Source organism: Salarias fasciatus (genome assembly GCF_902148845.1).
Source record: "Salarias fasciatus chromosome 23 unlocalized genomic scaffold, fSalaFa1.1 super_scaffold_20, whole genome shotgun sequence".
NCBI lineage: Eukaryota > Metazoa > Chordata > Actinopteri > Blenniiformes > Blenniidae > Salarias > Salarias fasciatus.
In genome coordinates this window covers 2,913,285-2,925,317 of record NW_021941230.1, presented here as the reverse complement: position 1 = coordinate 2,925,317, position 12,033 = coordinate 2,913,285, and the positions used below count along the sequence as shown (strand labels likewise).

The 12,033-nt window shown below is 47.9% G+C and overlaps 1 non-coding gene across 1 annotated transcript; it reads right to left on the bottom strand.

Annotated features, from left to right (window-relative positions):
• Nucleotides 1-9,640: 9,640 nt before the first annotated feature.
• trnaa-agc (transfer RNA alanine (anticodon AGC)) lies at nt 9,641-9,712 on the bottom strand. The gene has a single exon. It is a non-coding gene; the product is annotated as a tRNA-Ala (tRNA).
• Nucleotides 9,713-12,033: the final 2,321 nt, after the last annotated feature.

Genomic DNA, 12,033 nt, shown 5'->3' with positions numbered 1-12,033 from the left:
GGCTGTGGTGTTGTCCTTTAGCTTTCATGCTCTGTGCGAGCCGCTCTGGTCCTCCTCACCTTCTTCTTCGCTTGAATGTTGGTCGAGAACGAGCGTTCATGTCGCATTAGCGCCCCCCTTTCTCTGGTGTTTGGGTGGTGTAATTACAGTTTAAATCTATCGACTTTTATCGAACGTTTTTATTTCTATTGACAAAAATTATATTTCGATAATTATCGCTATCGTTTTATCGCCCAGGCCTACTACACATGCAGTTCCACTTTATTCAATGCTAATGGGCCGTGAAGCATTAAAAACCTAAAATAACAGGCCAATCCGCGTATCTGTCTGTTGCCTTATACAGGCTGTGTGCCAAATAATTTGTTGCCGTTCGGGGTCCGAATTTCCCGCGCAGTCGTGGGGATGTGACGTAAATTGACGCTGTATGCGCGTTGCCGAACAGGAAGAACATGGCCGCCGTGGACACGGACTCAAACACTGCTGGGATCAGGGGGGGCAGTGTTGCCAACTTGGTGACTTTCTCGCTAAATCTGGCGACTTTCCAAAGCCTAGCGACAAATTTAGCGACTTTTTCTGGTGCTCTGGAGACGTGACAGGACGTCTCCGCTGTCCTCAGCAAGCAGCGGGTGCTGCGTGAGCCCCTCCCCCGTCCCAAAGCACTCACAGGCGGCCAGTCTCAGCAGCGCCCCCTGCTGCAGTCAGAGCAGAGAGGAGACCCACACCACTACGCGTCCACACTTCAAATGAATCGCGCTGCGCAAATACGCCGCTGCTCACTCGCTGACAAACCAAGAATCGACAGAAGAAAGTTCATCTGTAGTTCTATTTGTAGTTTCATTTGTCCGCTCTCCCGGTATATTATATATTTGCTCCCGGTCTGCGAATCGCCCCCCCCCCCCATACAATCAGATAACTGCATCCACTCAAAACCCACAAAAAAACACCATGAAGAAAAAAAGGACTTATCAGCGTTATCTCGTGACTCAAAAAAAAAAAGACCAAAGCCGGGCAGGCACCCGAATAAATATTGGATATGCGTTTGATTCATGGAAGGAACTTCAGCTGCATTTGGGAGTGAAAACGGATGCTGACAAAAATCACACAATATACCCTGTGGTCTTGCAGTAAACCACGACATAGTAAACAGCAGGAGCATCCCTGGTGCAGCGCTGTGAAGATGGACATTCTGTAAAATGTTTGTGCGCGCTCCCGTGCCGCCTTGGCTGGTGGCTGCAGTTACCCGCAGCGCCTATCGCGGCAGCACTGAGGTAAATTTTGAAAAGTTGCCTTAAGTCCCTTTAAAGCAGGCTTAAGATGTATCTGGAATAAATAACACATGGTTCATAAACCAGTTTGACTAGATTATTGTGAATGCACTTATCAAACACCGCAACGTCCTCCTACACCACCCGGCCCACCACCACAAGTAAATTCTCAACCTAGGGGAAACACTGCTCTGTGTGTGTGTGTGTGTGTGTGTGTGTGTGTGTGTGTGTGTGTGTGTGTGTGTGTGTGTGTGTGTGTGTGTGTGCGTGTGCGTGTCCTGTAGTATTCTAATGCCATCCTCATCATAAAGTGTACAGTGTGTGTGCACTGAGCAGCCTCTGAGTCAAACATCTGATAATGTAGAGATAATGTCAGAGAGTCTGAGTCCATCACTGATTAATACTGATTCATCCTGTAGTGAGGACTGAAATGACAGAGTGTTTTTCTAAACAGATACTGTGTAAATATCCAGCCTCTGTGTATTCAGTCAAGCTGAGGAAAGCGAAGAATACTGGAAACTGTCATGATCACTGAGTTCTGAGTGTGTCCACTAATCTTTCTTCTTTTTCATCATTGCAGAATGTCACTGAGAAGAACAATCAACCATCCTGACCCCAGCCGCCAGCCACCACCACTCAAGATCCTGGTGGTGGCTGCAAAGGAGCAGAAGAGAGTAATCTCTTGGTTGAGTGTCGACAGCCCCGGGATCACTGCCGGAGTCGTGAAGACTAATATAATTACTGCTGTTACACCACGATCACCATCTTTGATCAATTCGCTCAGAGGATCAAAGTGGGGGAGACCTTCTTCATGACGGGCTGTGCCCTCAGGGGCCATTTCTCCTGAACATCACAGAGGGCACCAGGTTTTTACCACCTCTCCGCTGGCACCAGACAGTGCGGTCTTAGAGGCTGCTAAAGCCCTGCTCCACCCCCCCTCCAGGAAGACTGCACTGTCTGAGAACCAACACCAAACCGGGTTCCTGACGGTGGAGGGAGAGGTGGAGGAGGGACGTATTCCCTCAGCTAGCAGCTTCAACCTGACACCAGAAACACTATTCTGACTCTCCTCCTCTGGTTCCTCAGATCCTGGAGCCACCATGACGAAGAGAGGAGGGAGAGGAGCCCCCCCTCTCCACAGGATCAGCCTGAAGGAGGTTAGTTACAGTTTGGTTCCTACTGACTGCTTCACAGTGGAACACTCACTCCCTCACTCAGAGGGACAGACAGAGACAACCTGACCCTGACACTGTGACACTGATGTCTCATCCACAGGATGGAACCACCTGGTCCTGTGGAGGGAGGCCGTCCTCCCCCCTCTGCAGCTGGGGGCCACCATCGTCATCACTCACCTCAAGATGGTGGTGAATGACTTCGGCCCCCAGCTGCATTCCTCCAGCCACACCAGCTTCCAGGTTCTTCTGTCCTCAGTCTTTCTGACTGTCTGCTGTTCCTTTCTGAGTGGAGACTGACTTCTGCTCTTTGTCTCACAGGAAATGGAGGGACGGAGCCTGGCCGTCACGGTGGTGGGGGCCGTCCCCAAAGAGGACCAGGACGACATCGTGGAGCTCCTCAGTGACGATGGGGAGATCAGACAAGTCACTGAGGAGCTCTGGAGGCCCGACCAGGACTCCGTGGTGGCTGGGCCTGTCCAGCTGGTGGTCACCCTCCAAGGGAACACAGTCACTAAAATACATTAATCTAATCCATTTGATTTAGTTGTTTTTCTCTCTTTTTATCCCAAGGAAAACTTTTAGTGGGATCATCTCTCTCTCTGTACACTGCAAACAGGGAAGTTCAAATATAAGATATAACATATTAATATAAGATTTTTAACCTGAAAAAGACTGTCCAGGTAAGAATCCAAATGGGTTAAAATAACATGAATCATCCTGGTTTTTTGATAGAAAAATACTCGAAATCAGACTTTATACTGCCCAATAATAAGTGAAAAATACTAAATATAAGCAAATTATTCTTATTTGAATAAAATTACTTTATTTCTTACAAAGTCAAGTTTAAAATGAAGAAATCAATCAGTAAAATAATCCAAATCTACTTAGTATGAGCACAGTTCAATTCCACAGTCTTGATATAACTTGATTAATGTAGAAATGAGCCCAGCAGCAGAATAACCTTGTATTGAAACCTCCTGTCAGTACTGTAAACATCCCATAATAGTTATTTTACTGCTACACATCCGTTAACTCTGCTTTATTGCTCTTTGCCACTGACTGTTAGAAGATAAACTCAATTTTTCTGGCTTCTGACTTCATAAAAGTAGTTCCAAAAAATGTCCAGCAGGGGTCGCCCTGCGTGGATCTCCATGCTCGATGTATGATGTGGATACGCTGAAAAAAAATGTCATGCGGTTATTTATTTATAATGGCAGAAGCACATAAACAGTTTTTGTGATTGTGTTGTGGAACACGGGTTATTTAAGTCACTTTAAATGTGACAATGTGTGAAACAAAATCATTTTCATGAAACAGCATAATTTCATCCATTTTCAGTGAAGTACATAAAAGGTTGACATTCATAGAAGGAATATGAACATGTTTTCTGTATTGTTAATACATCCCCCCCCCCCCCCCACAGGGTTTCCAGCTAACGAAAAAAGAAAATGCGATCTTTTTTTAAAGGAAAATTAATTAAATATTAATTAATTAATATATTGATAACATATTACATATTTTATTTCATTTAAATTAATATTAATATAATACTCTACATTTCTAGCAAATAATTATTAAAACCTTTTTCTACACTACACCAGTTCAAACGCGCATGGGTGACTTCTTACTTCGTTTCAAATATATATATCAGAGTCAAAGACCAAGAGGTTTTCCACTCTGCCGACCAGATGAGAGCTGCTTTAATATGGCCCATAATCCTCTGCTGCCTGCTGAACCAATACTCTCTGACTCTCTCAGCCTGGTCTTCATGCAGGCTGGTGGCGGGATGGATTAAGCACCGAGCCCAGGAACCCGGTTGACTCTTATGCTACGTTCACACCGAAAGCGTCGCGGGCGTCGTGAGCGTCGCTTTTCTATGCAAAGTCGATGGTGGACGAGCGTCGTGGAGCGGCGGGCGGCGGGGCGGCGCATCAGGACCGTCATGAGCGTCGCTTTTCCAGCGTTTCGAGCGTCGACGCCCACGACGCTCATCCCCGGCGTCAGGAGCGTCGTGAGCGTCGCTTTTTGAGAGTTGGGAAAACTGAACTTTCGACGCGCTGCCGCTGAGCGTCAACCAATCAGAGACGATCCCTCCGGTACTACGTCACTACGAGTGGTCCGAGCACCGATGCGGGCCGGCCAGTGTTGCGAACTTGATGACTTTCTCGCTAAATCTGGCGACTTTCCAAAGCCTCTTGGCGACGTTTTTTTGTCAAAAGCAACTAGCCACAAATCTAGCAACCTTCTCCGGTGCTCTGGAGACGTGACAGGACGTCTCGTTGCTGTCGTCAATGAGCAGCGGGTGCTGCGTGAGCCCCTCCCCCGTCCCAAAGCGCTCACAAGCGGTCAGTCTCAGCAGCGCTCCCCGCTGCAGTCAGAGCAGAGAGGAGCAGAGCAGCCAATAGCGACTTTTCCGACAACGACGCGGCCTAGCTTTATTTAACAAATAAAGCCAAGCCGCTCTCCTGATGCGATCCGCCATAGCTGGAAACAGAAATCAGCCTCCAGCGCGCCAATTAACTGACGTGCATCAAGAGCGTCGCGAGCGTCGCGAGCTTTGTGACCACCCGGTGTCAAGCGTCGTGTTTAAAGCGTCACAAGCGTCAGCTTCGAGGCGTCCCGAGCGTCGACGACGCCCGCGACGCGTCCGGTGTGAATGCCCCATTAGCCAGCTAACAGCCACCTGGACAGTTCTGGAGTGCCCCCGAGCAACAGCTCCAACCACCTGCTGCACAAAAACAACTGACTGAAACAACAAAAGGCTCCATGTGGACATTAGTGGCCCTCATTGCTGGAACCTGCAGGAAGATGGTTCCCAATGGACTAACAGCCCTCAGCCAGTCAGCAGAGCAGGAAACAACCTCCTCAGCAGGACACACACCTACACAAGTCCTCCAGTCTGAGACAGGAACTGTGGGAAACACCGGCCTTTCACTCTGAACCTGCTCACACACAACACGGGGTCAGAGGGGCGGAGTCTATCCTTCACTGCTTCCAACCAGCCACACACACACAGTGCTGAGCTGTTAGTGTGTTTGTTCATACACACATATCTAAATTATCTAGAGCAGCTCAACACACACCTGCTGCTTCACACACACGGTCCACCTGGCCTCAGCAGCCGGTCTGAAGCTCCTGATGGTCACACGCCTCCTGGGAGAGTGAAGCACATGGCATCAGGACCACAGCCAGCAGTGTCCTCAAAGAGAAGCTGAAGAACCAGCAGCTCTCTACCATGTGGCGACCCGGTGGAGCAGTGTGCTGCTCTGCTACAAGGCTCTGAGCAGCAGCTGCAGTCTGGGGGCCCTGCTCCAACCCCAAGTCCACACAAATGAGGAGGATGGGAAAGAAAGAAAGAAGAAAGAAGGCTTTCTGCAGCTGCTACATCCTCTGGACCGCCAGATAAAATCCCTCCAGACAGACGATGTGAAGAAGACATCAGCAGCTGAAGACTTGTTTCAACTCCTGGACCAGTGGAAAGAGCCACGACCATCATGTGAGGAAGAGCAGCCACAGTGTCTATGACTGCTCCTCTCACAGCTCAGTGATTGGAGCGCTGCATGATCTCAGAGGAAGACTCCGGTTCAGTCAGAGAGATGAAGCAGACCATGTCCCAGGAGCTCCAGCAGCCATATGTCCTGCAGAGAGCCTCTGCCTCAGACACCAGCTTCAAGAAGCTGCCGTTCCTCAGTGATGAGGAGAGAGATCAACTTTCCAGAGTGTCCAACACGAGGCTGAGAGCTGTGGGACCAGACACTAAGATCACATTCTGCTTCAGGATCTGTGGTAGAAACACTGTTGTTCATGAAGAACAGATCAGCTGCTGCTTTATTATTAAAATACTGACATTTGTTTTAATGACCTGCAGAAGGGCCCAGAGCCACAGCTTGAGAACCACCTCTTCACTCTTCTACTGATCAGCCTGACCTGGTGACGGCGTCTCAGGTTCAAACCCTGGACCAGGTGTGTGTTTCCCTTCTGTGGGAAGTGTGTGATTCAGTGTTAGAGAGCAGTGAATGAGTTCATGAACAATCAGCTGATCAGTGTGAGGACTGAGTCTCCCTCCTGGCTAAACCTGGTCCCAGTGGACCCTCTGAGCCTGGATTCAGCACCAGGAGACACTGTGCCTTCAGAGCAGAGTTTTGTCTCCTCAACATGTTGATCAGCTGCTTTTTGGAAGAAAAACCTTTCAGAGAAGAAAACTACAAGACAGCTGTAGAGTAAAAGCCAAAGAGCTGCTGATCATCACCTGCAAAGGATCTGCTGAAGGATTTACCTTTGTTCAACTTGTTCTCAGCTGAAATGTCTCACTTTGTTTTGACTGAGAACTAAATCAAAGGTTTCTCCAGAAGAAGAGGCTCCTGGATCTAGTAGCTCTGATGCAGGATGAGTGAACTGCATCTGGAAGAACAGGGTGAGGAGGGATCTCCGTTCACTTCTCTCAACACTCTTCTGTTTGACACACTAAAACATGAGTGAAGGTTTCCACTAAAATCCTGCTTTCATTGATGGAAAGAGGACTTGAAGCTCTTTGAGTTTTGTTTTCCAGGATGGGAATTGTTCTGTATGACTGAAAGCTCATCAAAGCTTTGACTTCACAGCAGCTGAGCAGCCAGACTTCATTTCCACCAGGACTCTGGCCCTGAACAAAGCTGCTGCTTTCCTCTAGAAGCACGAGAAGCTCAGCCAGGGCTGGATTCACTCTCAACTCTCTGCTCCAGACTGACAGAGACACTTTAGACAACTGGATGGAGTTCAGGGGAAAACCTGTCAGAGGACACATTTCACTGCCGCCACTCACTTCCACAAGCTTCTCTTTAGCCTGGAGCGCCACCTGCTGGCTGGGAAACTCCCCACATTTCTGAGGAGAACAGCTGCCTCCATGTTAGAAGAATGGCTTGATTGGTGTTCTGCTTTTTATTTCTATGTTGTCAGTACTGTCAGGGTTTCATCTGGAGGTCAAAAGAAGCTCTAAAGCAGAAACTGAAATGTTTCCTGCTGGTTGGTAAAGAGCAACAAGGACCTTCAGACTGGCTCCCTTCATGGAAATGGACTTTCCAGCCTAGAAAAGGCTCCAGATGCTGTCTGAAGCAGCTCCAGAGAAGTCCCACATCACATTCTGAAAGAAACACAGCTGCAGCTGCTCAACAGGAAAAACTCATCCTCCTTTAAAACCTCCTGGACTGGATGGTGTGTGAAACCCACAGAGCTCTGATATGGACAGAGGACCCAGACCTGATCCTCCAGACACAATGAGAGCTGCTGATCAGAAGAAGACAGGAACCAGGTAGAGACTCCCTGCTTCCTCCTGGACGCTCTTTCTATTGAGGAGGCTGATCTGAACAGTTGGTGAGAGCATCAAGTTCCTACCAGCACCCTGGATCCCAGCAGGACGGAGGAGACCAAGGGGCTGGAGGACATGAAGACCAGGATGGAGGCAGTGGAGATCCAGGGCCTGAGGAGAGGAGGATGATGATGAAGAGCAGGACTGACTGGAGGAACAGTCTCAACAAGATTCACTCCCTGCTCCACATCTACTGATTCACTCTCACATTTCTCTCAGCACCAACATATGAAGCTCATATCAAACCATTTCATATTTTAACAGCATTTCTTCACATTTCTCTTCATCCTGACTGAATCTAGTCTGTAGATCCTGATAAAGCAGTTTACTGAGGCCAGCAGCAGCATCAACACACTAAATATACAACACTGCTTCACTTTAAACTCCCTGCAGCCTGATTTAAGGCTGGAAACAGCTTCACCAGGTCACTGCTTTCATTCTCAAGGTCAACACGTGCTAATTAGCTGTTAGCATGCAGCTAGCTCACCGGAAGTCCTCCAGAAACGTGGCTTTGAAGGAGCTGCAGCTCTGTGGCTGTGGTTCAGCTTCTCCAGCAGCTTCCAGCAATATTTCCACCTTATCAGGACTTATTTTCTCCTCCAATCCAAGAGCTTCACTTTCTTCCTCTGGCAGCAGGACGCTGCTCGCGGGTGTTTCGGATTAACTGGTCTCCGTGTTAACTGGTGCCCCACTTCCTGTAGCGTCTCTGCTGCTGCTAAAAGCAGATGTTAAAAACCGACAGGAATCAATCCGGAGCTTCCTGGAAAACTCACTTTAACCGCACTGAACACAAAGTTTAAAGAGTTGGACCTTTACTGAGTCTGGATCCTTGTTGGACCAGCACGTGTCAGACCAGGACTGGCATCAACTGCAGCTGCAGCTTCTTCTTCTACTGACTTCCGGCAGGCTGGACGCTGGATCAGCGGAATGCTGCCCCCACCTGGTCACTGTTCATACTGAGAGGTTGGGGGAAGAAGAAACTTTACAACTGCCTGATCTAATGGCGAGTTCAGCCCAGACAGAAATATCCTCTTTAAAGAAAATGAATGAAGCCGAGGCCTGAAAGCTCTTTAAAGTCCCGCTCCAGTCCTCTTTTGGAGCTGTTTTAAAGTGTCCTCAGGAGTCTTTACATTGTGATGAGGAAGTTTTAAGCCAACATCACTAAACCTGTGTCATTTTCCAGGCCTCTGTATCTGTAGAGCTCCAGAGATCATTAACAATTTGCTGCTGGGTGAAGACCGGCTGTGGGTGGACTGTCCCCCAGTGTCCAGACTGAAGGCTGTGGGTGGACTGTCCCCCAGTGTCCAGACTGAAGGCTGTGGGTGGACTGTCCCCCAGTGTCTGGAAAGTGTTGTCCCCATGTCCGTCCACAGAGCTGTGGTCTCCCGTTGTCCTGGACTCCTCCAGCATCTCCACTGCTTCTCCTCTGTTGATCTGCAGCTGGTGAGCATCACTCCAGTCAGCAAAGCCGTCCTCTACAGATCAATAAAGACTAATGTGGCGTATGCAGAGGGACTTTCCAGCTGTTTTAAAACAGCTGCATTAGAGTTAAACAGCTTCACTCGTCCTCCGGTGCCTTTTGTATGTGAACTGATGTTGATCCAGATGTGGCTCCAGCTCCATATGAAGCTCCTGAATTAACAGTTTCTCCAGTGGTTTGAGAAGATGAGAGGTGAGAGCCGCTGGTCTGAAGTCATTGCTGACCTGGGTTCATGCTTCCTGAGAACCAGAATGAAGACTGATCTTCTCCAGAGCTCTGCTGCTGAATGACTGTCAGTGGAGAGCTGGAAGAGTTGATGCTGAGCTGGAGTGAGTTCCTCTGCTGATATTTTACAGTCACACACTGACATAAAGCTTGGAGATGCTGAGGATTGATCCCAGGACCTCATACATGCTAAGCATGTGCTCTGCCACTGAGCTACATCCCCTGACTGTTATCTTTAACTGAATGAGCTCACAGTGAGGAAAACTCCTGAGAAGCAGATCTTCACCATTCGCTGTCAAAGCTTTGATTGTGTTGTGTGTCTGGTTGCTGTTGGTGTGTATTGGTGGAAGGCTCTGGGTTCACTGTTAACAATGGGAGTATTGGACATTTGTCTGGACAGACCACCAAGCTGGACTGTTGTTACTGAGAAATGTAATGAGAAAACTCTAAAAGCTCTTTATAATGAGAAAACGACCTCATTTAAACACAAAAAAATAAAAAAACTAAATGATGTCTGAGAGACTAATGAGGAGAAGCCAACAGATGGTCACACAGGCTTGGTTGAATGATCAGCACAGCAAGCTGGGAGGAGGAGTGGCCATCAGCGATCAAGTAAGTGAAACAATGTTTCTGATGCATCTGGATTTACAAGAAATAAAACAATCACCTACAGGTGAATAGACGGGACAAAAAGCCTTGTGATTAAAATGCAATTCAAATATTTAATGTGTTCTGAATTAATCTGATCGTGATTAATGCATCAACACTGACAGTCCGAGATCTGATACATGTGTGTTTACAACAGCTTCAGAGGAACATAATGGTTAAATAGATAGATAGATAGATAGATAGATAGATAGATAGATAGATAGATAGATAGATAGATAGATGTAACCCTACACGTGAACGTACAAAACGGAGTGGTAGGGCCAAGCAGGAGGGCTCAGGGGTGAAATGGGATTCAGCGTAAATGTCTGTCAATCCGTCCACAGTGAGGGTCGTCAACCCAGGATCCTGCTTCAAACTGTCTGGATCAGTAAAACACTCCTTTCTGACTGAGACCTCAGTTTCCTGACATTCTGCTCCGAGCTTCAACCCAGAAAGTTTGAACATAATCTGATACTGAAGGGATTTCACAGCAGAGTCGTTCTCTTTGTTGTTGTCGGCCATTGCTTCTTGCCTCCCAGAGCAAAGTTTCAGGCTGTGTTCCCACCAAAGGTATTTGTCTCCACCTAACTGCCGTAGCAGCCCGTGGTGGAGCGACAGTGTGACACGATTTTCACGTTGGGTCGACCTACTTTTGGGTGGAGCCGGGGCCGCTTCGAGGAGGAGGTCCGAGGTCGACCCCGGCTCGATCTAGATGCATTGAGAACACGGTCGCTCCCCGGGTCAAGCCAATGTTCCTCGTTTGCCGCACTTTTGTCCGTGTGAGGCTTCCATAACGCATGACACGTAACTCCATTGTGGGGATGTCATTTCCTGTTATTCTGAGCGCGCACATCGAGCATGGCGGAGAGCAACCGTGGGCAGACCTGGAGTTCCAGCCAAACAAGCGTTTTTCTGGACATCTGGGCCAAAAATTGAAAACTTGAAAAAGTCTGGTGCTCGCGGTGAAGAATGCGAGCACGTGACCGTAACATCAATGTGACGCGCCCACAGCATCATTTGAGTCATAGCTCATCCCGCTCCACTCTTTTCATTCGACGGTGAGAACACGATTCAGTTATTTCCAGAAAGGGGTCCTGGCTCCACCCAAGTCAGTATGAACATGCCCTCATGTGACATCATGTTCCTGAACTTCATCCCCATGGAAGGTAAATGGTTGTTAAACACAAGTTGTTCCAAGAAGGAGAACCTCCACCGTCCCTGGGTGGACTCGAACCACCAACCTTTCAGTTAACAGCAGACTGCGCTGACCGATTGTGACTTATAAAATAGGCATGGCCTACTTTTCCAACTTAATAAACACTTTATAGATTGGTGAGATGAGCTGAGCTCCAGAAACTGTTGATCCATCAGTGTTGGAGCTCAGAGATCTTCTGGGAAAGACTCTTTTCTCTCCAGTCATTTTGCTCCAACCAGCTTCCTGTTCCTCCAGACTGCAGCAGACTGAAGCACAGCAGAGATTTACATTTCCAACTTCCACCCAGACCACAGCTGGGGGTCAAGGGTCACGCTCAGGGCTCAGCTGTGTGTTCCTCTGCAGATCTTTGATAATGAGTCCATTTGGAGTTACAGGAGAATCCCTTCAAGGTCCAGAGGGGTTGATTTGGAAAACATCATCATTAAAGTTAAATATGATTATGATTGCATTTAGGATAAGATCTATGATTTGTTGAAATTACAATAATATCAACATTGAGACACTTCTTGCACTCAGTGTGGTCCACTGAGAATCACAAACATCTGTAACATCTGTAAAAATCCTTCTGGAGCTGCACAGAGATGATTAGATGATGAAGAAACTGATGCTGCTCCTCAAAGTCACTTCCTCAAACACACTGGCCCTCATTTATCAAACCATCTTTCAAACGGGTGTATATC